We start from the raw sequence: 27796 nt of genomic DNA on the forward strand, positions 1-27796 counted from the left end.
TCCTGTACACACTTCCCTTTAAACTGATCAATGTACAAGTTGTAAAGTCAGAGTTAGAACAGTGTGTAACTAAAGTGGGCCTGTAAAGACGGACTAGTGAGTAGATGAGTCTCCGTGTTCGCTGTGAGGACGTTTAATGTCCCCGACAACCTCTGTAGTCTCATTCAGACACTCGTTAGCAACCGCTAACTGTTTTTAACACATGAAGAGCTTCAGGATTACATGTGAGGTTTTTTTTTATGTCGTAGAACAAAACGTGAAACTATCCTGAGCTCATTAACACAGACATGATTTCAGGCATCAAACAGAAACCTGATTTTTTGTAATACAATGCTTAATCTATCGAGGCACCGAGTCTCACACTGACCTGGTTCTGTACAGCAGGTACCGGTGAGCCGGTCCTCAGAGGCCCGCGGGCAGATGCCTGATGAATCCCTTCAGTTATTGATATTCTTCTGGCTCCGCTCTGAGTGGATCTGTGGCACAGAGTCAGGAACCGCTGCCAGAACGAGAAGATTACTGGGTTGGACCGAGTCACTGACAGGGATTCAACATAATCACACTATTCCATTGTGTTGCACCTCTGGGAAAGTGTGTGTGTGTGTGTGTGTGTGTGTGTGTGTGGAGAGAGAGGACGGGTGGAGGGGAAGTGAAAGAGTCTCGCCAGATTTCTGTGTCAGCGGCTGACAGCAGGATTTAAGACCAGAGCTCCCAGTAAAGAGGAGCTTCTGCAGCGGTCTGAGCTGGATCACTGACGTAAAGCCGCAAAAGATCTCAGTTTGTTTTGTTCTTTTTGTTTTCAGGACTAAACTCACTCTTTCTATCTTTAGTCATTTCTGTCATTTCTTATTTTTAGTTTGGTTTTAAATGAAACAATCTTGATGAGATCACATCAGCGCGGTCGTGATCTCATCTTTTGTTTGTGAGTTCGTTCTGTTGCGTTTTCACCAGTTGTTGAGTGCAATTCTTCTGTTTGTACACTATTTCTACAGTTGTGGTTTCAGACTCCATGCACTCCATTCTGAGGGAAGTTTATCTGCAAAAACAAAGACACAAATCTTGCAATAAACTACGTTCAAGATAGTTTTGATCGTTAGCATTGTTATCGCGAAATGATGTTATCATGAATGAATTCGGCCTTCGATGATCAGGTCATTAAATCTGGTCACAGCTGTCGTTCACATGTCCGAAATAAATATTTTGTGATCTGTGTTTCATGTCATCAGCTCTTCTATATTGACGACAGCTCTAGTGTGTCTTTAAACCTGAGATTTGGTTTATTATGATATGTTTGCATGATTGGTTTAAAGCTCCTGCAAACCTCTTCTCTCTATAAATTAAATAAATGCAGTGCTGTCTCCTCGCTGAGATAACGATTTCAAATATCACTCAGCCTGGTGACGGAAGTTTAGTCTGCGACTGTCCTCTCACTGACCTTTTGTTTGGGAGGTTGGAGTCGATGAGGACTGAACGGGTGAACGCTTCAGCTGTGTTTGATGCTGAGGTTGCTGAAGTGGACGTAGAAAAAACCCAGAGAGACCAAACCTGCACAGAGACACAGCAGCAAGGTGAGGAAATGTCTTTGTTTCTTATCATTTAAAATTACGATCGACTGCAGGAGCTGCACACAGAAGCTGTCAATCACTCCGTCACAGTGATGTTTATATGATGCTCTCCGATCGTTCAGGTGAATCCTGCCGACCAGGTGAGCAGGTGAGCAGGTGAGCTGCTTCAGGAGGACTGGAAGGAAAAACTCTGAGCTGTTTTCATCTCGGAGCCTCTCAACGTTATATAAGTTCAGATGTGACCTGCATCCTCGCCTCGCTGACTCGCCGCCATCGACTTCTCACTTCACTTTTAGCTCTGAACTCACTGGCACACTCCCACCACCTGGATCACACACACACACACACACACACACACACACACACACACACACACACACACAGATACGAACCCTCCAGGAAACTGATGCACATCCACAGAGTTTCTCACACATGCCCACAGACTGACGCACTCAGATGTTACCAGGAGTCAGAAAAAGACTGAGACGCCAATTTGCAGCAGATTGTTGCCAAGTTATCTGCATCATCCACCTCCTGGATCCGTTCACACCGCGTCAACTCCAACCGGCCAATCACACGCTGGCGTCTCCCGCCGACGGTCGACGTGTCTGAAAGGATCTTTTTGGTTTACACATCCGAGATGTTTAATTTGTATCAGTGTAATTATTTACTCAAACTGTTCGTCCCAGCTTCAATACTCGATTCTGATTGGCTACAGGGAGTCAACTAACTCCTGATACACAGACATTATGAAACTATATGTTGACTGTTCATCCATTTGGAGCTTACAGGTTTATTATTTACTGAATGAATTTTTAAGGAGCTGCACCGTTAATTTAGCAAAATAAAATGTCAAAAAAAGACCAAACCATCAGCTCCAACACAAAAACCGGCGATGGGTGGAGCCTGCCGCTGATGCACGATATATATCCGTCCAATCGCACGACCCTAATCCACACTCATGGTTGGACCTGGCTCTGTTCTGCGACACTGGGCCTTGGGTGAAGTGATAATGTTGCTCTTTGTCTGCCTCACTGCTGAGAAATCGCTCCTTATCAAACCAGCAACAGATAAATGTGCTTCAGCCGACGCTAACAGCTCCGACAAAGAATAAAACACCACGTGATCAAGTCGAGATGAGCTGGCGTGAACCCGAGATCGACCTTTATCCTCAAACTCGAGCTGTGAGTCACTTTAATACACCATCAGAAGCCTTTTTCCACGCTTCACCGTACATCACGTCCTGCTGAAGGTCGAGTTCACAAGCCGCCGCGAAAAAATAAACTTTTTACAGCAGAGAAACGGCGCCGAGTCTGTGGGAGCGCGGAGTAGACGTGTCCTCAGCTGATCCACTTGTTGTCTCACATTGTGCTGATGTGTTTATGGTAATCATGTTCATTTCATATTTGCAATTATTGTGAGAAGCAGAAGACATCAGGGGAATAAAGACATGAATCACAGTCAAACACAAAGAGCCCGACGAAGCCTTTTAAAAAGCACAACAAACACACACACACACACACACACACGCACACACACAAAAGGCTGCCGTGCGTCCTGGATTCACCCTCATCACCATAACTGTTGTACCGAAGGCCATTTTCTCCTCTTTGTATCGTCTCCCTCGCCGTCTGTGGCTCATTTCTCCCAGAGTTCATTGCTCTGCGGGGAGCTACAGGTGTCCGCCACGCACCCCCGTATCACTGCGTGTGTGTGTGTGTGTGTGTGTGCTGAGAGATGAATCACGAAGACAAACAGGGAAATCTCCCTCTGATGTCTTTTTCATGCTGCGTGCCTCCCCCCCCCCCAACACACCTCCACCAAATCACTCACTCACCAGCTCCCAGCGGGGAGGAGGTGGGGGGGGGGGAGGAGGAGGGGGTGAGGATGGAGGGGTGAGGAGGATGGAGGGGAGCGGGGGAGGCAGCAGCAAACAGCAAAGGAGGCGAGAGGAACGAGAGATAAATCCAGACTGACGCAGAAAAACAAGATTTATGTTTGGAAAGATTTTTATAGACGATTCAAAGTGCAGGAGTCAAACTGAGTCTACAGCTGTCAGCTCAACGTGTCTGATGCAGATTATAGCGACATTAAACTGGAGCGTTTTAGCTTCAACTCATTCTGAAGTAATCACTGATTCCACACAGCAGCTTTGATTTAAAACAATAATTTAAATGGGAGACTCTTTACAGAGAACAGTTCCACTCAGAGCAGCAACAATGATTCTCTACAACAAAGAAAGCGACGCTGCAAAATGTCCCAAGATGTCGCGGCGTTCCTCTAAAATTAAAAATGCATGCAAATGTCCCTTTAAAGCAGAACCGGGTCCTCGGTGCTGCAGCTCGTGAGGTTCATATTCACCGTGAGACTCGGCTGAACGTCCGGTCACGAGCTGCTCTTCTCTTTGTCTCGTTCCTTCACTTCCGATCTCACGCCGCAAACCCACAATGCTTTACATCTGCTGGATTGTTCCTCAACAGCCTCTTCATTTGTCCCCTGGCGCGTCGCCGGGAAACAAAGGCACTTCTGTTGCGCTTGTGTCTGGATGTGAACCGGCCTCCCTGATTATATCACCCAAACACCCAAACCGCACGCCGTAAATTGCACGCTGCGTAAAAAACTTCATTACGGCGTTTCCAAGTCGTTGCACGGTTTTTACTGTTAATTAAAATTCCATTTACGGGTGTCGGGGAGAAAGAATAAAAATCTGCAGTTGCAGCAGTCTGGGACACATAATGGATGCTTTATGAATTGTCAGTGAAATAAAAAAAATGGGGTTTAAAGACAGTTGGGACAGAAATGGCAGCCATTGTGAAAATTAAACAAGGGCTGGCTCTCACAGCGCACTGTGGTTTGTGTTCATACACTGCTGGCAGCCACGTAGAGTCCCATATTTCACACTGAGATCGCAGCTCCTCTCATGCATTAACAGCACATTAAGGCCGGATCAACAGCCGGCTCGTGAGGGTTCTGGACTCTCGAGGGCCGAGCAGAAATCAATGCGCTGGGAATTGATTTTTAAAGGCCATCAGACGCACGGCCGCCTCCTGTGCCGGCTTCACAGGGCGGCGGGAGGCGGCACGCCGTGACGACTCTCTCCCATTCACGAAACCGTAGCTGGACATAAACGTATCACTGGTGGATTACACACATGTGCTGCCGGGTCGTCTCGCACGGTCAGGTTTATCATCTTCTCTTTGTCTGCAGCTCTGCTCCACCGCTGTCGCTTCACGCTTCAGCTACATGAAGTCTCGTGTTCCCAGTTAAACTACAGGCCCGACGCCGCCGCTCTCAATGTGCGATTGTGCTGCTGTTGAATAATTAGTCTGAGGTGACAGGAAAGCAATACAGCAGCAGCTACACACGGTCGTAAAGATGTGGTTTGGTTTGGGCCGGTTTCAGTACCGGGCCGACGTCTTTAACCCTTCGTTAACCACACTGAATACTGGATGTGTTGTAAAGTGTGAGAGGCAGCAGACGGGCTGAAGGAGACGGAGATCATCTGAATCACCTTATCTGGGAGGTAAAACAGAGAGAGCTAATTATTACACACAACTACGGCAACACAGGAGGTCAGTGTGCAAACTGTGATGGAGGTTTGAAACAGTTTGGATGAAAAGTCTTTTAAAAAGAGCAGCAAGAAACGTACGACTGATTCATGATGACTTTATATCATCAGGAGGAGGAGAGGAGGACTTTATATCATCAGGAGGAGGAGAGGAGGACTTTATATCATCAGGAGGAGGAGAGGAGGACTTTATATCATCAGGAGGAGGAGAGGAGGACTTTATATCATCAGGAGGAGGAGAGGAGGACTTTATATCATCAGGAGGAGAGGAGGACTTTATATCATCAGGAGGAGGAGAGGAGGACTTTATATCATCAGGAGGAGGAGAGGAGGACTTTATATCATCAGGAGGAGGAGAGGAGGACTTTATATCATCAGGAGGAGAGGAGGACTTTATATCATCAGGACGAGAGGAGGAGGACTTTATATCATCAGGAGGAGGAGAGGAGGACTTTATATCATCAGGAGGAGGAGAGGAGGACTTTATATCATCAGGAGGAGAGGAGGACTTTATATCATCAGGAGGAGAGGAGGACTTTATATCATCAGGAGGAGGAGAGGAGGACTTTATATCATCAGGAGGAGGAAGAGGACTTAAATCATCAGGAGGAGGAGAGGAGGACTTTATATCATCAGGAGGAGGAGAGGAGGACTTTATATCATCAGGAGGAGGAGAGGAGGACTTTATATCATCAGGAGGAGGAGAGGAGGACTTTATATCATCAGGAGGAGAGGAGGACTTTATATCATCAGGAGGGAGGAGAGGAGGACTTTATATCATCAGGAGGAGGAGAGGAGGACTTTATATCATCAGGAGGAGGAGAGGAGGGCTTTATATCATCAGGAGGAGGAGAGGATGACTTTATATCCTCAGGAGGAGAGGAGGACTTTATATCATCAGTAGGAGGAGAGGAGGACTTTATATCATCAGGAGGAGAGGAGGACTTTATATCATCAGGAGGAAGAGGAGGACTTTATATCATCAGGAGGGTAGAGGAGGACTTTCATATCATCAGGAGGAGGAGAGGAGGACTTTATATCATCAGTTGAGGAGAGGAGGACTTTATATATCATCAGGAGGAGAGGAGGGCCCTTATATCATCAGTAGGAGGAGAGGAGGACTTTATATCGCAGGAGGAGGAGACCTAGAGAGGACTTTAATATCATCAGTAGGAGGAGAGGAGGACTTTATATCATCATGGAGGAGGAGAGGAGCACTTTATATCATCAGTAGGAGGAGAGGAGGAACATTTATATCATCAGGAGGAGTGAGGAGGAGGACTTTATATCATCGTAGGAGGGACGGGAGGGACTTTATATCCATCAGGAGGAGGAAGAGGAGGACTTTATATCATCAGGAGGAGGAGCGGAGGACTTTATCTCATCAGTAGGGAGGAGAGGAGGACTTTATATCATCAGGAGGAGGAGATGAGGACTTGATATACTCATGCTAGGAGGGAGAGGAGGACTTTATATCATGGAGGAGGCGAGGAGTACTATATCATCAGGAGGAGGAGAGGAGGACTTTATATTCATCAGGAGGAGAGGAGGACTTTATATCATCAGGAGGAGGAGAGGAGGACTTTATATCATCAGGAGGAGGAGAGGAGGACTTTATATCATATGGAGGAGAGGAGGACTTTATATCATCAGGAGGAGGAGAGGAGGACTTTATATCATCAGGAGGAGGAGAGGAGGACTTTATATCATCAGGAGGAGGAGAGGAGGACTCTATATCATCAGGAGGAGGAGAGGAGGACTTTATATCATCAGGAGGAGGAGAGGAGGACTTTGTATCATCAGGAGGAGGGAGAGGAGGACTTTATATCATCAGGAGGAGAGGAGGACTTTATATCATCAGGAGGAGGAGAGGAGGACTTTATATCATCAGGAGGAGGAGAGGAGGACTTTATATCATCATCAGGAGGCTTTATATCATCAGGAGGAGAGGAGGACTTTATATCATCATCAGGAGGAGAGGAGGACTTTATATCATCAGGAGGAGAGGAGGACTTTGTATCATCAGCAGGAGGAGAGGAGGACTTTATATCATCAGGAGGAGGAGAGGAGGACTTTATATCATCAGGAGGAGGAGAGGAGGACTTTATATCATCAGGAGGAGAGGAGGAGGACTTTATATCATCAGGAGGAGGAGAGGAGGACTTTATATCATCAGGAGGAGAGAGGAGGACTTTAGGACTTTATATCATCCGGAGGAGGAGAGGAGGACTTTATATCATCAGGAGGAGAGGAGGACTTTATATCATCAGGAGGAGGAGAGGAGGACTTTATATCATCAGGAGGAGGAGAGGAGGACTTTATATCATCAGGAGGAGGAGAGGAGGACTTTATATCATCAGGAGGAGGAGAGGAGGACTTTATATCATCAGGAGGAGGAGAGGAGGACTTTCTATCATCAGGAGGAGGAGAGGAGGACTTTATATCCTCAGGAGGAGAGGAGGACTTTATATCATCAGGAGGAGAGGAGGACTTTATATCATCAGGAGGAGGAGAGGAGGACTTTATATCATCAGGAGGAGAGGAGGACTTTATATCATCAGGAGGAGGAGAGGAGGACTTTATATCATCAGGAGGAGGAGAGGAGGACTTTATATCATCAGGAGGAGGAGGAGGACTTTATATCATCAGGAGGAGGGGAGGAGGACTTTATATCATCAGGAGGAGGAGAGGAGGACTTTATATCATCAGGAGGAGGAGAGGACTTTATATCATCAGGAGGAGGGGAGGAGGACTTTATATCATCAGGAGGAGGAGAGGAGGACTTTATATCATCAGGAGGAGGAGAGGAGGACTTTATATCATCAGGAGGAGAGGAGGACTTTATATCATCAGGAGGAGAGGAGGACTTTATATCATCAGGAGGAGGAGAGGAGGACTTTATATCATCAGGAGGAGGGGAGGAGGACTTTATATCATCAGGAGGAGGAGAGGAGGACTTTATATCATCAGGAGGAGGAGAGGAGGACTTTATATCATCAGGAGGAGGAGAGGAGGACTTTATATCATCAGGAGGAGGAGAGGAGGACTTTATATCATCCGGAGGAGGGGAGGAGGACTTTATATCATCAGGAGGAGGAGAGGAGGACTTTATATCATCAGGAGGAGGAGAGGACTTTATATCATCAGGAGGAGGGGAGGAGGACTTTATATCATCAGGAGGAGGAGAGGAGGACTTTATATCATCAGGAGGAGAGGAGGACTTTATATCATCAGGAGGAGGAGAGGAGGACTTTATATCATCAGGAGGAGGAGAGGAGGACTTTATATCATCAGGAGGAGGAGAGGAGGACTTTATATCATCAGGAGGAGGAGAGGAGGACTTTATATCATCAGGAGGAGGAGAGGAGGACTTTATATCATCAGGAGGAGGAGAGGAGGACTTTATATCATCAGGAGGAGGAGAGGAGGACTTTATATCATCAGGAGGAGGAGAAGATGGGTTTTACTTTTTGGGTGAACAGTTCCTTTAAGTAAATAGTTTATTACTTGCTATCAAATGATCACAAACACGTAGCATCACTTTGCGTTCATCACGTCAAAACAAAGTTATTAAATTATGAAGTCATCAATGCAGCGATCAGGATAAAAACGGCAGAAGTCGAAAGTTAAAACGACTTTTCCACTGGTGGGGTTTCTTGTGTGCTGTGCAGGCTGAGCTGCAGCAGCAGGTAAACACAGCCACACTGACAGTTACATCATTATCCTGCAGCTTCTGCTGCTCTGCAATTTACTTCTGCACATTGTGAAGCATTTTTCATAACATTATACGAAGCAGTTTACATCCCTGAGACCGATAAAGCAATCAAACCAGGGCGCAGCATCACCAAACTTATTCTCCTGTCGGAGCGTATAATTTCCAGAGATGACTCCGGCTCACAGGCGACTCTACAACAGCTTTTTGAATTGAAAACAGCAATTATGTGCTGAGTGAGTGTTGGGGCCGAGCCAGAGTCTGAAGACACACGGGTTTGAAATTTGCCTTCAAATATCCAGCGAGGACATTTAACAATCACACAGCGGCGCGAAAGAGAGCGGCGCTTCTTTTATTGTGGGATGTAATTATTGAAGACTGCAGTCTGCAGAGCAAACACGCCGACAGAACAGCCTTGACTGAACTCTCTGACACACCTGTGGCATCCTGGATCTGGATCAGAATGAATGTGTGAGTTTAGTGTGATCACACATTCACACGGAGCACGAAGGCTTTCTTTGTTTCATCAATTTCTTCTTTTCTCCTCACATCTTTTCATCGGCAGAGACTAAAACCTTCAGGTTGGAGGCTTCTGACGCCGAGCCAGCGCTCATTGTTGAGCTCTTTGTTGGAAAGCGTTGGCAGGGACAGGTTGTATCAGCTCCAGCTAATTAAAGTTGCCTTAATTGAAATGCAGTTGTCTGGTTGGAGCGCTCTGCGAGCCGCTGCGTGTCCTCAGCCAGAGATCAGGTCAGCCGAGATGAACTGCGAGCGTTCGGTGCTGCAAGACGACAGAAACACTCGCCTGGTTTCATCACAGGAGGTGTTTCTGTCCACCTGAGGAAACACAAGCTCTGGTTTGGACTCAGAGAGGAATATCTGTCTCTTTGGCTCCTTCCTCCACCAGCTGATCTCTAACTGAGTCAGTCTGCTGTCTGGTGCTGAGGCTGAGGCTGAAACCAGCAAGATAAACTGTGTTGTTCATCCTCCTTTAGAAGGAAACTGAGAGTATGTAAATCAACTAGGAGGTCAGATTATTATTAAAGAAGCATGAACTGGTGACACATCTGAGGGTGGAGATCGTTCTGTTTTACGACAAGGCTTTTCCACTTTGTCACTAACACTAACGTCACCTGACTTCCTCCTTTGCTCCCCCGTCATAATCACCGTGACAACTGGAGGGACTGTAGCACCTGACAAACAGACGGATGCCGTCAGAAAATCTCTTGTGGCTTCATCACATTTCATGCTGCTGTCACGTGATCCGCTGAGATGTGCAGCGTCTGTAACTTCTGCTGCTACGTGTCAGTCAAAGCAAAAGAGTTAAGTAGCGGGGGATCATGGGAGATGTAGTCTTTATCGTTTAACAACAAGAAGTGTTCATGGATGAGGAACGATGGGTCAAAGGTTTACTCACGTTGAGCAGCTTCCTCACTCTCTGAAGAGTACACAAATAAACAGAAATGTCACAGTTTATATCTTTAATTGTTAAAAAAATCAGTTTTTCCACTCTCATTTTTTCAGTAGTATTCGCTCCTCACAAACTTTTCTCTGGACTCGTTGTAAAACCATGACATATTTCCTGAGCTGGAAAATGAGATGATCTAGGAAGTAATTATGTTTCATCCAAAATGTATCTGGCGATGTAAATTAGCAGTATATAAATATATTCATGTATAATCACTTCTCAGCGTTGCACGGAGCTCAAACAGAACTGTGACACTGTAAATGAGCTCGGTTCAGATTCAGGTCAGCGCCGACACAAACACAAACACACACGCAGACGAAGTTCAGACGTCAATCATCCTCTTTTTGTAGCTGCCAGAGTCGAAAAGCTCTAAATATTTTATTCTGTTTCCATCAGAGCTTTAAACAGCTCCTCCACCGGGGAGCTCCTCCTCCGGGGAGCGCGAGCAGCAGGAGGCTGAACAGGCTGATTAGAGCGGCACACCTCCTACACCCCACAGGAGGCGTCCTTACAAGTGCCCGACTGCAACCCCGGGTCCCCTCTCACAAGATGTTACAACAGCCCCACGGTCACCCTCATTACCCAGGATCCCCGGCAGACAAAGAGCGTCGCCCCGCCGTCAGCATCGTCGCTGCCGCAGTGTGTTTACAGCTGCTGTCACGTCCTGACGAGGCAGCCAAACATCACAAATGTTTTTCAGCGAGAAAGGATCAGCGAGCGTTTTCCCTGCTTTTCTCTGAATCTGTCAGACGGGCCTCACACGGGGACGGGTTGAACGGCGGGTCAGTGTGTCTCAGAGCCTCCTAATCAGTGTCTGGGTCGTGTTCGGGAGGAGAGGGTTTGTTGTGAGCCGGTGGGGCAGCAGTGACAGCTGCCTGCTTCACAGAGCCCACGGGCTCCAGAGCGACTGGTTCCTTATCAAAGAGCGAGGCCCTTCACGGCTCGGGCTCCGGCGCCGGCCGCTGCAGCGCTGCCGCTTTAATTATCTCCTGTGAGAGCGGAGCGGCCATACAGCCGGCTCATTAGGTCTGTCAGCAGGGACGAGCTGTAACCTGCAGTAACCCCGGACACCACCTCCCTCCATCACTCCTCTCCTCCTCCTCCCTCTTCACCTCCAGCTCAGTGTCACAGGTTCTTCAGCCTCGTCTGCTCCGTCACACGTCACCCTGCCGTCCTGCGTTGAGTTCAGGTGACAGTTCAGCTGATGTCTGCAGATGTTGACACCTAACGAGTGAAAGGCTGCGCGGCGTATTAACATTTCAACAAACCTCGTCACATCACGTTAACAACCATCAGTACCGCTGCTGTCGGGGACGGAGCAGCCTGCTGTGGAGCGACGAGTCTGTGAGGAAGTTTGAAACTTCTGACGAGAAAGTGTGAAGCCACAGGATGTTGTTGACGAGGGAGCAACAAATAATGATCATTTAAGTTTTTGCCTGAACTTCAGCAGAACAACAGAGACGTTCAGCACATCTGTGGTTCTGCAGAGACGAACGTCGCTAACATTCATTCTGCATAAACAGCTGAAAACCTGTGAAATCAAAACTTTACACACTTTGAGGGAAAAAAACGGGTTTGATTACTTTATTACATCTTTGTAAGAGACGTTTTTGTCTCTCTGATGATTTTCTGACAGTTATGAATTAAATAAACATTAAAAATCATGAAAATAATTTGTTTTTGGAGGTAATAAATAAATAAATCTGACATTGGAACAAGAGAAACTCGTGTTAAACATCCATCATGTCTCAATGAGATGCTTCTTTCTAGCTGATCGTATCTTATATCGAGTGTTAGGAAATATTTGAAGAGAAATTACAGGATTTTACTTGGCTTTGGTCTCAAATATGTCAGTAACAGTCGGATCAGATATAATATTGACCTCATCAAGTCTATAGTGTCTAATTATGTGTTTCACTTCCATTAAACAACCCAAAAATCTGCCAACGACTTTCTTGTTCAAAGATTTTCCAACATTAAGTTTCTTTTTTCTTGATTTTAGTGCGTTTCTGTCAGTTTTAAAGACGCTGACGTTCATTTCTAAAACATTCTCTGACACGAGCTGATTAGAAGCACAGTGACGTTCGTTTATCACAAGAAGAACGTATTTATTCCTCGTGTGTTAGAAGGTTGTGCTCTCTCTTTGTGGATGTTATTGGAAATGTAAACTCAAATCTGTCTTTTAGTTTCCTCCTCCTCCTCCCACTTGTCTTTCTGTCTGTTTTGTAAAATCTAATTTTCCTTCAGGGATCGATGAGAACATCTCGTCCGACGTTCATTTCTAGAAGATTCTTGTTGCGACATGATTCGTATTAAAAACACGTTTACATGTCTTTTAGGACTAGTAGCTAATAAATATTAATATCATGAGACAAAGACTTCTTGTGTAGTTCCATCTCGTCTTACTACTTACTATCATTCAATCCCCCTCCCCCCCCCTCCTCCTCCTCCTCCTCCTCCTCCTCCTCCTCTCTCATCTCCTCGTAAAAAAAGTGGTTATTTTCAGGATTTGACAAACGCAGGAGTCAAACTCCGGTCAGCGGCTCGTCAGCAGTCGGAGCCGAGGAGTGCTGCGAGAGCGAAACTGATCGGCTGCATTTCATTTTCATCTTCCTCACACTGAGAGGAGATTCTGACACCCAGCAGGAAGAAAAAAAAAAATATCATGTTTCTGTGAGGATGCTGCGAACACGAGTTCATTCTGAGGCCAGCGAGATAACGAGAGCAGAGAGAGAGAGAGAGGAACCTGTTGAGGAGAAGCTCTCTCCTCCTCCTCCTCCTCCTCCTCCTCCTCCTCCTCCTCCTCTCTGCTCTCAAACTCTGAATGAAGTCCTCCGGGGGAGCCAGGAGCAGCAATTACTGCTGGAGATGATCGCTACCTGTTGTTGACGATGATCCGCCATGAAGGAAACAGGCTCCTCCCACCTGAGAGGCAGTTTACTGTTAAACCCTGCTGGAGCCAATCAATGCAGAGCGCCGCCAGCTCCCTCTCCATCATTTAATTACTCCTCTGTCAATCAATGGAAACACATTTTTAGGAAAGCCAATCAATACGGAGAGGTGACTCAACTGACGGAAGGGATTGTTACCTGACACACACACACACACACACACACACACACACAGACCCATAATGAAACTGGATGTATTGATTGTGATAAACTTTAATGTGTCTCTGCGGGTCAGAACCAACAACCGCAGCTCTTTAGTCATTTGTGTTTTCTATTTGCAGTCGAGCGTCCTCACACTCGAGTGTGTGTGCGTGTGCGTGTGTGTGTCCACTGATAATTAATACTGAAGTAACAACAGCACACACACACACACACACACACACACACACACAGACTGCAGGACAGCTGTTGGTGCTACAGGTCAAAATGCTTCGACACCGCTGCGTCTTCATCAACGTGAGCAAAGACACGTGGCCGACGGCTACAGCTGCTGGTCCTGGATCAGCTGGTCCTGGATCAGCTGGTCCTGGATCAGCTGGTCCTGGATCAGCTGGTCCTGGATCAGCTGGTCCTGGATCAGCTGCTCGGTGTGGCGCTGGAACGATTCCTCCAGGAGCTCGATTACTAAAAATAAGCACTAATTTAAATCTTTGTTTAATCCACAGGTGAGTATTTCGCTCGCGTCGGCCGTTGACACGCTGTAATGTGAACGTGAGATCAGGAACAGACGGAGAACAATGACGGCAGAGAAAGAAGGAAGTAGAGAGACGGGCAAAAAAGAAGAGACGACCCAGACAGAACAACAGAACCGCTGAAGTGTGGAGCACCGAGGAGAAAACACAGAACCGACCCGACACGACACGGTAATGCTAACGCCACGTTAGCAGTAGCGGCTAAAGTGAATCAGCGTGGTGGCTGCCTGGCGATCCGACGTCTCTTTTGTTCATCACTCTCGCTCTTTAATAAAGCAGAACTGATCTCATGGATAACCTTGCCGAGCGCGCAATATTTGTTATCCGATGACTCGATTATTCCACCGCAGAATGCTCAATTACTAGAATAATCGATGGCTGCGGCCCGAGTGAAGTCGTCATTAGATAATTGGTTGAACGAGGTTTCAGATTTATCGAAGGATGAATGCGAGAGCGGAGCTGCAGCACGTCGGACCGATCGTAGACGGATGTCACCTTTAAATGTGATCAGAACCAGTGATCTGCTGAAAGGTGAGTGTCGCCTCTTTGGACCACTTTGGTGACTGTGCAGCAGATTCTGATGGTGGTTCTGGTGCGGGTCAGACTGTGATGCTCCTCAGTAAATAAAAGTCTGACTCAGTTCTTCCACTGAACTTTTCTTGGTTCTGGACTCGTGTTGGACTCTGACAGAGACGCATGACAGACACACAGCGGATTAATTAAACTGGCAACGACTGTTCACAAACAGCAGAGAGACGGAGAGGTTAATGAAGTCACACACACACAAACACACACACACACACACGCACACACACACACACTCTGGGGATCATCCGTCATTGGCTGTAGATATGAACGGGCTGTAATAGTTCTGTGACCATCATGAAAGGTGTCGGGTAATTGACCTCTGCTGGCCGATTGATCCGATGATGACAGATAGGACGGATCACATGACCTCGACCGTGTGTGTGTGTGTGTGTGTGTGTTACAGCGCGATCAGCTGAAGGACGAGTTGACTTCATCCGTTCTCTCAGCACGGCGGAGGCGGTGGCGGTGAACGCTGCTGTCACCGTGCCGACCTGAACGCATCACCTGCAGCCTCTCAGCCTGTATAAACATCCGTCTGCAGCTCAGTCAGAACACAAACTCTCAGCCAGAGTGTGAACGCAGCGCCGCCACGATGACACACTGCAGGCCGGCAGGAACACACACACACAGACACACACACACACACACACACAGAGGTCCAGACCCGTCTCAGCTTTACAGAGCAACAACCAACACGGCTGAATGTTGAAACTAAAGTCCCTTAAGCTGCCGGATTAATCCGAGGATGGATTTTTAAATGTCTGGATGAGCCTGAAGGTATCGAACTACATGAGAACCAATCTTAACTTTTATAATCATTCATGTCTGTAAAACTTTTACAGAACGCTGCACGCCTGCGAACAAACAGGTCAGCAGAGGAAACATCAACAACAAGGGCTGAAAATCAAGGAGACATGAATTAACTGGCTCTTTTTTATGATCGTGCAAAGTCAGAAGTTCACAAGGAAAATATTGTTTTTGTGACGACTTGTCTCCCCCGAACACACGCTGCTTCATCAGTAAGAAACTATGAGCAGAAAAGTTGCAGTTCTACATATCTGAGGGAGTTGAAAATGCAAAGTGGCATTTTGTAAACGACTTAAAAGGTCCAGTACGTAGGATTAGTGGCAGAATACGAAGGGCCGACTTCAGAGCCAGTGTTCGGTTTGTTTTGTCCGCTCTACCTTAAAAACATGGCGGCCACATGGCATGTATATAATCACCTGGATGTTCCACTTTGCCTTCAGGTAAATATACACTAATGAGAATGTAATTATGAATATGACATGTCGGCCAGTATCATGTTCCACTTCTGCACGCTGGGTATTTAAAAAAGAACGCGTCACCTTCAACTCTGCTGTCCGTTTTCCTTCAGCAGTATAATAACTGATAATTTAATGATCTCGGGGTGTCGATGGACGTCGCTCCTCTGAAGGCAGCGGAGACGTGTTCAAATCCAAACACAACTTAAATATTATAAATACAAACGGTTTTAATTGATCCTTCAAATATTCCCACATATTAACGAGCAGAGACAACGAGCAGGACCCAAACAGAGCAGGAGCATGAATACTGCATGTTCACATCTGTTTTTATTCACTGCAGGTTCAGATCCAGTTGGTTCTGCTCAGCTGGGTACATGACATGAGTTATAACAAGCCCGTTTTAATAAACCTCGGTCCTGCAGGGCCCAGAGTCTTAAAATCCTATTTGAGTCCAGGGCTGCAAGAACTTTAAGAACTCCTCAAATCCCTCGGCTGGCACGTCTATATTTTACAGCATCTGAGAATCTACATGTGAAAATTAACAAAAGTTGATTCTCTCCTTTGAAGGTTTTCAGCATAAATAAGCCCAGATCCACTTGACAGGTTCTCCTTAGAGGAACCAATTACTCTGAATTCATTACGGAGGCAGAAAATTATCCAGAATATTTTATCACAACTCGAGTTAACTGTTGCTCGGAGGGACGAGAGTCGCTCAGCCTCGACACGGAGCGAGCGAGACGGTAACAACGGCAACGTTTCAATTTTAAATGAACTCGAGCGTTCAAACTTTTTTTTTTATAATCGGCGGCGAACATGTTTTTTCCACCTGACGGACGATAACTGAAGCAGCTGATCAGTCAGCTCATCCTTCACTGTACACACGACTCCATAAAGAGGTCGGTGGTTCACACAGCCACAGATTGATTATCTGATGGGGACCTGATCAATTCACTGATCGATTCGCCGGCTCGAACGCTCACTAAATTGATTCAAGGCAAATTAAATCCCCATGAGTGCGATGAAGGTGGCCTTGGCTCCGGACTCAAGGACGCTCGCTCTCTGAAGTCAACGGTGACGGAGCGCATTAGAAGACGCTTTTAATGAACTTAAACATGCGTCTCAATGAATATATGAGCAGTTTAACAATATAACTTACAGCATTAAAGGGATCTGGGACTGTCTGATCATTAACTGCTACAATAGTCATATTGATTGATTATAATGTGCTGCTACTTGTGTTGTAATATGTGTTAACAGACGTCTGAGCGGCTGTTCAAAACTTGTGCTAACACAATGCTCTTTCAAACAAGTTTCAGTTTCCTTGACAAGGCTTCATATTTGTAAAACAAGTTGTTTATTCAAATTACATTAAGAATTAGAATTATAAGATGTATTGAAGCTAAAGTTGTGAGGCCCTGGATCACCTTTCAGACAAAGTAGGTTTTGGTGATCGTAATTAATATCAGTAGCTTAGAAACCTGCAATCTTGTTGTTATACGCGTCTGCACACTAAGCTAGCCGTTAGCTACTTGAACGCTTTTTGAGCTATTTGTGGTTGTGAAATAGACGTAAAACTGGTTGCATTTGGTTGTAAAACAGTTGTAGTGTGTTTGTAAGCTTGTTGTGCGTGAGCTGACAGTCTAAGGCTCAATGTTAGCTTGTTGTGAGCTAACTGTAAGCTAGGTCTAGTTGTAAGATAGATGTGAATAAGATAAAATAATCCTTTACTAGTCAAAAAAATAATGAATAAGTTAAACAAATAGGTAAAAAAGCAGTACGTTGAATCTAAACAGCATATTGTGAATAAGAAAAGAAAAAACAAGACAACTGTCAGATGGTTTACAAGCTAATTGTAAGCTAGTTATAGGATGTTTTAGGCTAAAAGTCAGTTCATTGTGTGCTAGTTGAGCTAATTATAAGTTCTAAAAAAAATTCTCAGCTAATTATAAGCTGGTTCTAAGATAATTGTAGGCAACTTGTAAGCTAGTTAAGGAGTAACTGAAAGCTAGTGTAGCTAATTGAAAACTAATTGTGTGGTAAGCTAGCTGTAACCTGGAGGAGCCCACGGAGGCTTTTCTGTGACGCTAACGTTCATCTTTAAGACCACCAGCTGTGTTTATTCTTTTACTTTACTTCAGTCTGAACCACAGAAATACGTCGACGTCTCCGAATGAAAATACATCCTGCTGAAAAATTTACTTTCTTCTTGTTTTGTTGTTGTTGTTTGTTCCATTAGTTTGTAGAAAAGAAAAGAAAAGAAAAGAACTCCAGCTCTGAGAACCTTTAACAGGCGTGACTTCAGTATTTCATGCATTAGAAACTCAGTAAATTCATTAACTGCTCTGCACGGCTGAATAAAAACGCCCCAATCAGGAATGTCACACACACACACACACACACACACACACACACACATTTAGCATTTATATAGACTTGGAAACACACACAATAAGGAGGCAGTAAGGTGTGACTAGCATGGTAAGAGGAAGTATTGATTAGTGGACTGTGATCGTGATTGTTGGTAATCTGACTGCCCAGCTGCTCACACACACACACACACACACACACACACACACACACACACACACACACGTTGCACCATTTACACATATAATAAAACGACTAGAAGAAGCATTAAATCCCCCAAATGCAAACATTTAACTCATATGTGGTGTAAATCACAAACACACTCGTGCTCTGACTGCTGATGATGAAACTCTGCAATAATTAAACAGAAGTGAAATGTAATTTCACACACACACACACACACACACACACACACACACTTGAGATCAACTTGGGTGATTTATGATTCTGACTGCAGCGTACACACACACACACACACACACACACACACACACACACACACGGATTTGAACACTCGTCCTCCTGTGTCCACTCCACCACCCACACAGTCTCACTTAATAATGATTAATCTCATAAAAAGCCCGAGCGTGCTGAATAATGGATGCTTGTCTCCGTTCCTGCAGTTTAAATATATACATATAACCCCATGAATAATTAACACCTTCATTTCACAGCTGTCTCTTAAACACAGGATGGAGGAGAGGAAGGACTCAAAGTCCTCCATTGTTCTTCTTCTCCCGCCTCCGCAGGTCCAACAGGGCACAGAACAGTATTTCAACAGAATTTAGTCAGACACGTCGTTGTTCACAGCTGACGTCGGTTCAGACTCGCACACACCAACATCAACAACATCAACAACACCTGACACGTTCCATTCTGTTTATATGTAAAGGAATGTGGTTTCTTTACTTGTTTGAATCTTACTACAATGTCCGTGTCAGAAAACAACAGCGCTGTCTGTCTGTGGTCGACCACGACGGCTAGCAAAGCGATCAGGACGTCAAGATGCTTCATGACCTCCAGAAACATTAAAAACCTGTTAATGTGGCCAACAGATGCTCCGCCTCACACCGTGAAGACGACAGCAGACTAGAGGCCGACCAGCTGCATGATGGGAAAGTCTCCGTCCAACGAGGTGCTGGAAGTCTGTGTTTTCAGTTCAAGACTGAAGTCACTAATGAAGAGGCGGAGGCAGCAACTCGAGGCCGACAGGACGAATCACAACATGGAGGGCCGCAGACGTTCACCAGCAGCCGACCGTCAGCGTCCTGACGGTCACATCCCGACTCCCAGCAGCAGAGAACTTCTCACCCTGTGTTCCTCACGACACTCTGGGTTGTTCTTGGTTTAGTTTTCGCTCAAGTGTTTTCTCCCCAACCCGAGATTCCACCAGATACGTGTCCGCTACGTTACGGCTCTGATCCGGTTTTGCTCCGGTGTCCGCCATCCGGTAACCCCCACCGGTTGCGTTTTGAGTCCACCATGGCGCTGTACTGCCAACAGCTGGCGTCGTGCGACCGAGGAGATCCCGTGATGATCACATGATCACTGGTGACCACAGTAACAGGTCTGTGTTATAAACACAACAACAGGAAGTGTTCCTGACCGAAGGGTTAGTAAAAGAGTTTGTGTTTGTCTCTTTTTTGAGATTTGTTTGAGTGTTTTATTTTGAAAAGTAACCAGATGTTATGTTGTTATTGCCATGCTTGACTTCCTGTCTGCTCGGTGCTAAATTCAGCTGAATTGCTGCGTCGTGCTCCGGCATCTGCCAGGAGTAGAAGTCCTGCGTATCTGTTCTGGAGGGGTCCGGTCTGCTGGAGCTGGACGGAGCAGATACACAGAACCAACAGGTCCGGTCCTACAAACATGTTGGTCTGTGACCGAGTGAGCAACACAGTCTGTTTATGTGTCATCCTATTTTTAAATCCTCCTCCTGCTGTGTTATATTGTGCACATGAGCATTTAATATCCACACTCTCGGTCCTGACCCGGTCTTGTTGTACTGCTCTCCAGTACCCATTGACGAGGAGGCGGGAGCGCCTGCAGATTAAACTCAGATAAAGTAGATTAGAGAAACAGATTCAAACTTCTCAGCAGCATTAGTGTTGATACCTGTGATCATCAGGACATCTGCGGGGCGGGACACTAATAATACCAGTCCAGACTGGACTGAGACGGGGCTTTAATGTGGATTTGGTTCTAATGCAGCACTGAGCTAATGAGTCTCTGAGTCGCAGGTTATTGGATTAGTAAAGCTTTCCCTGTCTGTCTGATTACCTTAAGAAGGCGAGAGGAAACCGGAGCGGGACGTGCGGGACGAGCTGGTTAACGTGCCAGATGGATCTCGTGGAGGTCAATCATGTGGAATCCTGCTCCAGAGGGAGAAAGAGTGTTCTGTTCAGGTACTGTTTCAAGATCAGCTTGTTCTCGTGAACAGGTCAACGGTGAAAGCAGCTTATCAGCACCCATACATGTACGTTAGGCAGCGCCCTCTAGTGGCTGCAGGAGTCATTACAGCTGCAAAGGAAGAAGAAGTGTGAAGAGCAGAAAGTCTGTATATGGAGGTCCGGGATGGACGGTCAGGTCAGAACCGGACGAAACCAGAAGTCAACAGGAAGCTATTTTCACTCACTAATGTGGTTAATTCTCATCATGTATGTTTGAAACTGAAGTTACAGAAGTGAGTTTGACCCTAAACCTGAACGAGGAGTTTTATTGCCTGAGCAGAACCAAGCGTACGATGAAAGTCCAGTTCCCTGCTGTGATTACAGTGATCGTCACTGGCAATCGACCCTAAACAGTCGTCTTCATATCAGATATTCAAAAATACATATTGGATGAAATAATAATCAAATTAAATGGCAGAAAAAAGAAAAAGAAATGTGAAACAAGAAACCGGATTCACATAAAGAGACTGAAAATGTCCCTCGTGCCGGAACAAACAAAGTGAAGTCCACAGAACAAGAACATCTTAAATGTATATCATTAGCAATACATTAGCCCCAGACAGCTAGCTAGCAGTCATATGACCACAGGTTCATCATCCAACAATCATAAACCAGGTGTAATAAAAACAGTGTGTTCAGATAATCCTCCTCTGACGGCCGCCGGAGGGGAGAGAAATATTTACTCGGTCTCAGATCTGCCAGAATCCTCCGTGTGACAGTTTGACTTCTGGCTGCTCTGGAGCCGCGCCAGTTAGCTGTTCCACTGAAACTGCCTGGAGATCAGTTCAGGCCGACACATTAGAATGAAGCAAAAACAACCTCATGCAGCTTTTCTCTGCCTGCACAGTCTTCATGAAGGGAGGAGTTACTGCAGCGATGTCGTATATTTCATTCACACTGAACTCTTTTGTTGTTCGTCTTTGGATTGTTGAAAGGAAGTCGGAGAAAACCAACGCAGACACATGGAGAACGTGAGGTCTCGACCCCAGGACCTGCTGCTGTTTGATATCATGATGCATCTGTTGAAAATGCACAAACAAACCATGTTCTTATAAGCTGGAGATCACCTGGAGACGGTTAATACAGCTGCTGATTCATATCATCATATTCACAGCAGTTCAGTTACTGGTGTTTATCTCATTAATCTACCTGCTGTACTCGATCATACCACTGTCACTTTATAAAACAAGCTAGCTCGCTATCAAGAAATAAAAACACAGACCGGGCATCGGGCTCAAACTGCGGCGAGCCAGCGCTGCATCACTCACAGCGAGAGAAGACGAACGAAACGCAGACAAAGAATCAGTCGGGACGCGATGTTAGCTCGTTCCAGCGGCTAACTGCTCAGCTAGTCTTTCATTTTAGTTCATTTTCATATCAGACTGCATCAGATGTAGCTAATAAACTGTGTTATCCACCGTAAATACACACGCTGCATCACTGGAAATGAAATGATGCTCGAAGCAGAAACGTTCACGTCTGTTAGCTGCTGCTCTGAGGTCCAAACCCGGCTGATCGTCAGTACACGGGGATGTTTTCAGAGCAGAGTCACGTCCAGTCGCTCAGCACGAGTTTATGTAACACATGTAGTTCAGTTTTACATAAAATACAGTTTACAATCGAACACACGCCTCGTGGCCCGATGATGCAACAGTAATAGTTGCTGCACAGCACGACGGCGGCTGCTGCTGCGAGGTGAGACCACACGGCGTATCTGGGCCAAAGCATTAAATAATAACACTGACTTTATTATTTTTTTTATATATCTGCACTGTGGAGAGTTTCAAAGAAGAGAAATACAAGGACGGCGTATCTCACATCACAGACGGGCCGACCGGGGAGCAAACAAACACTCGTGAACTCACAGATGGAGTTCAGCCCGTCAACACTGCAGCCGCCGAGAACAACACCTACACACACACACACACACACACACACACACACACACACACACACACACACTCTCGAGTATCGACAAGCTCGACCTCAATCTCGCTGCCTCCACGCTGGCGCTGCAGAGATGCAGCCTCCCCCACATGCCCTCGATCTACAGATTAACTGTGTTAAGTGTGTGAGAACATTTAGATCATCTTCAGAACGAACGGCACTTTAAAAATGTTTTGATTTCTCACCACAAAAATCAGAACAGGTTCGACGAAGGAAACGCGGCTTCTGATGTGAAAGTGAAGCGAGGAGGTGGTCAGCGACCAGATCTGCAGTCAGATGAGTTAAGACACATTCAGTGACTATGAAAGGAAAAACTTTTGATCGTGCCACAGATCACGACTGCATGACACATCGAGACCGACCCAGAATACAAACATCACGCTTACTAATGTTGAAACAGGTGCTGTGTCTCAGTTCAGGGGCTGCATCCTCTGAAGGACTCGGCCTTTACGTCAAGATTTCTGCCGCCCAGGCCTGCGAAAGTGACGATCTACGCCACGCGATGTCGCCATTTTCTCTCTTTCTTTCTTCTTTTTCGGGTGCACAAAGAATCCTGGGATAGAAAGGATTGTAGCGGTGCATCCTCCGAAAGAAGGAGCATCTGGAGGAGCCTTCAGACTGGGACAGCTTCGTGTTGTGTTGTGTCGTATTTGGCCTTCAAATGCTCTTCTTAAGGATGCAGACCCGAACAGCCACACAGTCTCTGACAGTGGTCTGGTCTGTGGTTTGGCAGCCATCTTCTTCTGTTGTAACGACACCTCTCGACCCTTTCACCTCCAAACACGACAGTCAGCTCATCTAAGAATCTAATCCTGCAGACTCGGCCGCTCGGTTACGTTCCCTCCTGTTTCAAGTTGTGTTATTAACGCGGATCCTAAAAAGCGCTCGTGTTGGACGACCACGCGATCAGAGGCTCTCTGAGGACATCAGCTCTCTGCTGTTTGGGCTGCAGTTGAAAGAGGAAGAACTGTTTCGCATCTCGTTTAGTCCAAACATCTCCTCTAACCTCTGAGTGAACTGCCATGTTGGAGTCACCGTCCAGCTCTCACAGCTCATCATCAAAGAGTGTCACTCCAGCAGCTGCCTGATGGCCGCCGGCCCGCTCTGGCTCGCAGTATGTACAGTAAGGGACGAGTATTTCCCTGCCAGTCCGGTCCCACGATGCTCTACGCTCAGTCCGCTAAACCCAAAGTCTGTCAAATCACAACGAGAATCAAAACAGTACGGAGATTTCGAGCGGTGGAAGTTGGATTCGGCTGGTTCGGCTGCACAACAGCAGTACATTCTGTAATTCTGGAGACACTCTGGGCCTCACCGCAGATTTCTGCTGGTGCCGAGGAGTTTTTCCAGCTGCGAGAAAGACAAAGAACAAAGGCGGGAGGTAAAAAGGGTTTTATACTCTGTAGATGTGGATGTATGGAGCTATAAGTTTGAGAGTGAAGGGCAAATCCAAGGACTGAGAACAACAGGAAGAGCCGGCGAGAGAGAGAGAGAGAGAGATGTGTTTCAGGAGAGCGAGCGTCGGCTGCCAAACACTCTGAGAGATCTCCTGTTGATCAAAGCCCGACGCTCTCCTGCTATCTCTCTCCATCTCCCCTCTCAACTCCTCCTCACATCTTTTTTGACAGTATTACCAAATCCCCGCGAGTGCCGGTTTGAGAAGCAAATCAAATATTCTGTATAATCTGCTGATGGCAAGACTGAGAAAACTTCTCACGAGCTGACAACCAAACACATATTTCTGACATCCCAGAATCTTCACGTTCATTAAATACAGTCAGCGCAGAGCCGCCCAAACCAGTGTGCACGCATATACAGTATACAGTATACCGGTATTTAAATATATATACTGAGGAAATATCTCAAAGAATATGATGTAACTGTGAATCTAGGCCAACGTTCTTAAAGTGTATGAAGCTCAGAGTTGATTTTTTCTGGCTCTGTACGAAAAGAGAAACTCATCTGATGTTGATTACAGCACTGAGAGGATTTCACCATCTTCAAGAACCAGATTCATGAAGCAACATGCGGCGCTAATTTCATCAACAGAAAACTGTGAGGGAACTGCAATCTTTCTACAAGGCTAGACGGATGTATTGCTGAAGCTATCAGCGAGCTGGCGGCAGAAGAACGGCAGAGAAAGTTCCGCCAACATGTCCCAGAAGTAACAAACATCGTTGTTTACTTTCATAATGTTCTCTTACCGGAGGTAGCTGGATATGGTTAGTGATTAAAACAATGCACTGCACGAAGCACACAGCCACCGAGCCTGTTTGCTAACTCAGTAGAACGAAGCACACAGCCGCCGAGCCTGCTTGCTAACTCAGTAGCACGAAGCAAACAGCCGCCGAGTCTGCTTGCTAACTCAGTAGCACGAAGCAAACAGCCGCCGAGTCTGCTTGCTAACTCAGTAGCACGAAGCAAACAGCCGCCGAGTCTGCTTGCTAACTCAGTAGCACGAAGCACACAGCCTGCTAGCTAACTCAGTAGCACGAAGCACACAGCCACCGAGTCTGCTTGCTAACTCAGTAGCTCGAAGCACACAGCCACCGAGCCTGCTTGCTAACTCAGTAGCTCGAAGCACACAGCCACCGAGTCTGCTTGCTAACTCAGTAGCACGAAGCACACAGCCACGAGTCTGCTTGCTAACTCAGTAGCACGAAGCAAACAGCCACCGAGTCTGCTTGCTAACTCAGTAGCACGAAGCACACAGCCACCGAGCCTGCTTGCTAACTCAGTAGGACGAAGCACACAGTCTGCTTGCTAACTCAGTAGCAAGACGCACACAGCCACCGAGCTTGCTTGCTAATTCAGTAGCACGAAGCACGCAGCCTGCTTGCTAACTCAGTAGCACGAAGCACGCAGCCTGCTTGCTAACTCAGCAGCACGAAGCACACAGCCACCAAGCTTGTTTGCTAACTCAGTAGCACGAAGCACACAGCCATCGAGCTTGCTTGCTAACTCAGTAGCACGAAGCACACAGCCTGCTTCCTAATTCAGTAGCGTGAAGCACACAGCCACCGAGCAAAAGACAGAGTAAGTAAGTAAGTAACCAAGCAGAGCAGGACTGTTCTTCAGCTGCTAACCAAGTAGCACAAAGAACACAGATCAGAGCGACAGCTGCAACAATAACCTCCTTAATTGTCGCACGTTAGCACAAAGCACACAGCCCCTGAGCCCAGCTAACCCAGTTAGCACAAATCACACAGCTTCAGGTGTAACAAGTGACTGATTGTGGCTGATTTATCAGAGATGTTTATCAGTGTGTTTATTAGACTGTGTTGATTGTAGTGAACTAAAGCTCCAGTATGAACTTTTCACCCCACATTCAAATAAGAAGTGACAGGCAGCTGTCGCTACGGTCGCTACGGTCGCTACGGTCAGGATCAGACTGGTAACCTTCATGTTCAAAGACAGTAGGAAAGTGCTCGGAGGTCGGGGACAGAAGTGTAGATCCAGCATCGTTCTCACAATCTGTTTAAAGTTTGTGATCAGTCATCTTTGAAATTGGAAATGTGACATCACCTCTTCTGTGTGCGGTGTGCAGGGAAGTGACACAGCAAAAAGATCAACACACTCAAAATGATTCAGAACAAAAGTAGATTTAAAAACAACACCACAACAACACAAACACACACACACAGATATGTTTCCACTCTTACAGAACAAAAACATGACAACACATACAAACGGTTCACTGAGACTGTGACGACGGAGCAGCAGCTCAGTCTTTCCACACATGATCAATTCATGATCTACTGGATGAAACGAGGCCATCCGCTGAATCTCATCTGCATATAGACGGCAGCTAATATCAGAGTTTAAAGTTAGTTTTCACCGGGGACGTTTTTCCTCGGCTCCTCCTGAGAGCCGTGGCCTCCTTTAGACGGCTTCACGCGCTGACAGCAGACGGCTTCACGCGCTGACAGCAAACTTCAACGAGCCTCCACCTTAATTATTCTCTTTACTTAAGATGGGCATTTAAAAAAAAACACAGATTGTCTTTGCAATGAGGAAGAAGGTACCTGTACAGATCCAAAACACGTCTCTACAGGCTGCAGCTGGACAGTAAAGTGCCGCTGTGCTGTTTGAGTTCAGTCAGATATTCTGCCACCGTTTATCAGGAGCGAGTCTCTCAGGAGCAAACTAACAGAAGAAGAAGAGAAGAATCTGTCAGGATTCAGTGAATCAAACAGGAGCAGGACAAAGAAAACTCACAGCTCTGTGATTGTGTCACTTCAGCACGACGCATGAAACAACACAGACACAAAGTTAATTCCCATTCATGAGCCTCAAACAAGAAACAAGAAATAAAAGACTTCTTACGTTCCTGTGAAGAAACCATCAGGTGGATCACAGAAGAAGGATTTAATGATTTAAAGTGAGACGTGAGACTGTAAATCTGTTTACAGTGAAACAAAACCATCATGAGGTGCATGAAGCTGTTCCAGGTGCCTCAGGAGGTCAACCAGGTGTTTGTGTTTTACCTGCAATCAGTGCAGACAGAGAGGATCAGGAGGCGTCCAGCAGGGCGGCAACGACAACCACAACGACAACGACAACTTCACTGGTGTGTAAATGTGCATTAAATCTGTAGCTGCACTGATCAATTAGTTGTTAATTAGTTATATATTAAATCAATTACCAACTTGAATGTGAACATATTCTGGGTGCTGGAATCTGATCGGCCGCCTCATAATCCTGAAGTCTGATTTAACTTGTAGTTTTGGATGCACAGGTTGTTTTTTAATATTTAAGTACGAGAGCTTTTCATCTTATTTGACTGGTTCCTCTCCTGAGTTGTGATTGGTTCCTCTCCTGAGTTGTGATTGGTTGTGACTATTTGGAAACACTCAAGAAACTGTCCAGGTGAGGAGAGACCGATGAGCTACGCTACATGGCCAGAAGTATGTGGACGTCTGGACACAACACCGTGTATCTGCAGTCTGCTCAAGAGCATCGAGCCACAACAGCACCGGTGAGGTCCGACATGATGCTGGTGATCAGGTCTGACCCGGGCTGAGTCCAGGTTCCTGTGCAGACCTGTTCAGACCCCCCCAGCCAACCATCTCCTCCAGTGCTCCGTGAATGTATTCTTAATGTCTTCTTACTGCTTTTAAATCTTCTCTAACTTTACTGTAAAGTGCATCTTTAAATGTGTTATATAAATAAACTGACTGTATGTATTTGAGCCCAAACCACCAGAATCTGCAGCAGACCCAATGA

The 27796-nt window shown here is 46.2% G+C and overlaps 1 long non-coding RNA gene across 2 annotated transcripts; it reads right to left on the reverse strand.

The window, feature by feature from the left end:
• Positions 1 to 1447: 1447 nt before the first annotated feature.
• LOC115591941 (uncharacterized) lies at positions 1448 to 27033 on the reverse strand. Of its 2 annotated transcripts, none has more exons than XR_003986047.1 (3): positions 26897 to 27033; positions 26596 to 26716; positions 1448 to 1545 (listed from the first exon to the last, which is right to left on the reverse strand). It is a non-coding gene; the product is annotated as an uncharacterized LOC115591941 (long non-coding RNA). The 2 variants fall into 2 exon arrangements; XR_003986048.1 differs by lacking the exon at positions 1448 to 1545 and adding an exon at positions 20900 to 21642.
• Between the last annotated feature and the right edge of the window lie 763 nt (positions 27034 to 27796).

The sequence above is a fragment of the Sparus aurata genome, chromosome 11 (genome assembly GCF_900880675.1).
Source record: "Sparus aurata chromosome 11, fSpaAur1.1, whole genome shotgun sequence".
NCBI lineage: Eukaryota > Metazoa > Chordata > Actinopteri > Spariformes > Sparidae > Sparus > Sparus aurata.